Source organism: Chinchilla lanigera, unplaced genomic scaffold, assembly GCF_000276665.1.
Source record: "Chinchilla lanigera isolate Chin_1 unplaced genomic scaffold, ChiLan1.0 scaffold00004, whole genome shotgun sequence".
In the NCBI taxonomy this organism is placed as follows: Eukaryota; Metazoa; Chordata; class Mammalia; order Rodentia; family Chinchillidae; genus Chinchilla; species Chinchilla lanigera.
In genome coordinates this window covers 25860529-25864138 of record NW_004955405.1, presented here as the reverse complement: position 1 = coordinate 25864138, position 3610 = coordinate 25860529, and the positions used below count along the sequence as shown (strand labels likewise).

The 3610-nt window shown below is 41.1% G+C and overlaps 1 protein-coding gene and 1 pseudogene across 1 annotated transcript in view; one reads left to right on the top strand and one right to left on the bottom strand.

The window, feature by feature from the left end:
* The window catches only part of Kitlg (KIT ligand), a 152870-nt gene that overhangs the window by 104868 nt on the left and 44392 nt on the right, over positions 1-3610 (top strand). The gene's annotated exons all lie outside the window — the stretch shown is intronic.
* The window catches only part of LOC102025758, a 24904-nt pseudogene continuing 21423 nt past the window's right edge, over positions 130-3610 (bottom strand).

Here is a 3610-nt window from a genome sequence, read left to right as displayed (position 1 = left end):
AAAAGAAAAGAAAAAAGAAAAACAAGAAAACTGTTCATGACTACACACCAACAAAATTTGCTATTGAAATTGTCAGAAGGAAGACTGAGTAGCAATAACACTGGCTCCTCAAGGTAGGGCCTCAATAATTTAAAGGCTTGTTAATGATCCAGTCAGTCCTGGTTCCCTTTTCCACAACAGTAGCACCAATACCAGGTGACCATCTCTGTACTTGGAAGATCTGATGGCAGAACAGAAACCAACTGCCTGTTTTCTTGGTAGACTAATTAGTAACCACCACTTTGAACCCTCCCAAGATTTAGCTGAGGTTTCTTGCAGAGATTTAAGCAGCCAACGAGCCTTTGCCAATGGCGCCCTCTCAGCAATGATTGGAAGCTTATGTGTGACAAAATACACTTTATTTGTTGTTTCACAAGGTTCTGAGAAAGTCTTAAAATTTCAAAGCCTGTGGGATCTGTGTCCCCATGAGCATACGAGGTATACATAAATACAGCAGCAGTTCCATTTAGGGTAGCCGTATTAACATAACTTCTTGATAGACCAGCTCTACCTCTTTCTTAGAGACCAGCACCTTTATCTTCTCCCTCCCCGCTTTTTGATTACCTGCCCATTGGTGGGCATTGACAGCAACTTGGGTTTCTAAGGGTTCAGTTAACACCAGCACATACTTATCAACTGCACTGTTAGGTATTATGAATTTATTTGGCCAACATATGACAGTGGCAGCTCCACCAATGATAATCCAAAGATCAGTCAAGGGTTGACCATTCTTTTTCTGGCATTCACTGAAGTCCCACCTTTCTTAGTGGCATACTGAAAGTTTTTGATTATGAGTAGTGTTGCCTTTTCTGGTTCTTCCTTCCTCATAATCTAGCTGACAATGAGCAACATTAACATGTTGGTACATAATTATTTCCCATGGCACAGAGGTCACTCAGCACATTGGCATAAGCTATGTGCACTATCATGCAGTCAACTTTCACCAAGTGTGTAAGAAGTTTGAGGTCTGCACCAAAGGCAGGCCCCTGTGCCTCAAAAGGATGTAGTGTCCACCCCAGTGCCTTAGGCCTGGGAAGTTGGGTTAAAGCTGGCTTGGCTGACAAATCCTCTGACCTGACTGTCTCCTTCCGGCCTCCACTCCAGCCCAGTCCTCTACCAGGCTGTACTTCCAGTGGCTTAATCTCATGAAGAGTTAGAGCCGTGTCCTCTGGGAGTTCTTAGAGCCTCAGGGTGCATGCCAGAGAAAGCTGTCAGCCGCCACCTGCATCTGAATCCCAATGCCTGGATCTCAAAAGGCCTGTCGCTATAGAAGTCAGGGTCCAAGGACAAGGGTGCAGGGCAGGAAGAGCCTTCCTTCTGCCATGCTCCTGTCACTCAGGGGAGGAGGAAAGAGGGGAAAAGAGAATGATTACTTCTATTTCTATTCAAGGTAATAGGAAATAACAGTCAGAGACTAGCCACGGAGATTCTCCAGTGCCACACCACTCCACACAGCCTTCCTCTGAAGATCAAATTTAAGCGACCAGTTTCCCAGTGCACACTCATCTTTGGAATGTGACTCACACATGCTGATGATTGTAAAACACTTGGCAGGCCACTAGTCCTCAGGGAATTTTTGCTAACGTGTGACAATTTTCCTCTGTGAAAATTTAGAAGTGCTTTATACTCTAGCTGGATGGACATCACAGACTTGGACAAATAAAAAATTGGGACACTTCCCAGATACTAGTTAACAAAACATTATCATTACAATAAAAAGCTGGGTTATAGCTCTCAGAACTACTACTAGCACTGATTCAACAGTTATGTGCCAAGCACTAGGCTGAATATTTTTATGTTTTATTGAAGTATCCAAACAGTTTAAAGGACAGTTACTGTTTCATAGATGAGGTACAGAGAAGTCAAGTTTTTACTTAAAGTCCTGCAACTAACGTATAAGTGAGTGTACTGCACTGAATAGTGTACCCCCAAATCTCCTTGAAACCACAGAATACAGTAATTGTACTGTACTTGCAGGTGTAATTACTTGAAATGAAGTCACACTGAATACTGGGCTGTAAATCCAATGACTAGTGTCCTTATAAGAACTCTGTGTGAAGACGACACAAAAATCTATGCGACAATGGTGGTAGGGAGTAGAGCGATACACTTACAAACCAAGGCGTGCTAAAGCCCCCATACATTAGGACAGAGGGAGGAACAGATTCTCCCTCTGGATCACCAGAAGCAACTGACCAAGTGACACTTCAGTTTCACATTTCTGACCCTCCCCACTCTAAAAAAATACATTTCTACTGTTGTAAGTCACCCAGTGTATGGCAGTGCGATCCAGCTCAGAGGGACAGAGGTTCCGAGGTTCTTCAGTGCATAGGCATGATGCCTGATCAACCGTGCGGAAATGTGATTGGGCAAAAGGGTGTGATCTACTGGTAACACTGAGGAAGACTCAGCAAGCCCTGTGTGTTCAGATTCTTATTTCTACATAAAGAAGGGCCTTTCCTACATTGAATCTTTGGCTGTGTTGTCATGAGAATAGGATTCTATCATCACAAGAGCTCAGATTTTATAGTCGTAAAACACTGGGTTCAGATCTTGGCTCTGTCATCTACCAGTTGCTTGGAAAAGTTATTGAACCTTTTTGATAGCTGGGAATAGTAAAAACTATCTCATTCTATTCTTTAGAGGGTCAAGGACACAAGATTTGTACAATACTTGGCAGCAAGAGATGCTCTTTTCTTTATTGCTCTTCTAATAAATTATTTTCACAATATGCCTTTAAGCAAGCCTTTGTGAACTGCTTATTGCCCTTTCCTGTTCAAGACCAAAAGGGATGTTCATTTTTAGTGACTCATATGCTACTGAGTTGTAATTTTATATTTTCATCGTCATATACAACACTAGTTTATATTTAGTGGTGTTGCCATGTATAATGTATTTACCTTATGAGTATTCTATTTAAATAATTTTCAAGCATTGAAAAATAGCAATCTTCAGTGTGTGAGCAGTGTTGCTTGACATTCTATTCCATGAGCACAGGTCTTCGACTGAATTTGAGATAGGAGATTGGACACTGCTCGCTAAACCTGGAATCCAACATGATTTCTATTTGTCCCACTGAGCAGCTGTCTCATGACAATGCATGATTCAAATGTTTAAAGATAGGCATTTGTTGACAATCATGGCACCAAAGTGAAAGCCACTTGCTTCAAGTACTTCTATCAGAAATTAATTTTAACTCTAGAGGAAAAATTAGTTGTATTGGCCTAATTGTGAGACAGTCGATTTCCAATAGATTGTGAAGCATAAATTTTATTCTTTGTGACCACATATAAAATCTAGAAGCATATTGTGACACTTAGTTTATGCAAAAGATAGAAGTCTCCTTTGTACCTTACTATAGCAATAGAAGATAGGTCTTGGATAAATAAATTGGGAAAGAAGAGAGAAAAAAAGAGAGAGGGAGAAGGAGAGGGGAGAGTGAAAAAAAGCAAAAGAGGGAGAGAGACAGAAGGAGATAGGGAGAAAGACAAAAGGGGAAAAGCCTACATTTTAGAATGTAAAGGCTTGCTAGTTATATAAGCCAAACATTCAGAGCTGTTTATCTATCTTC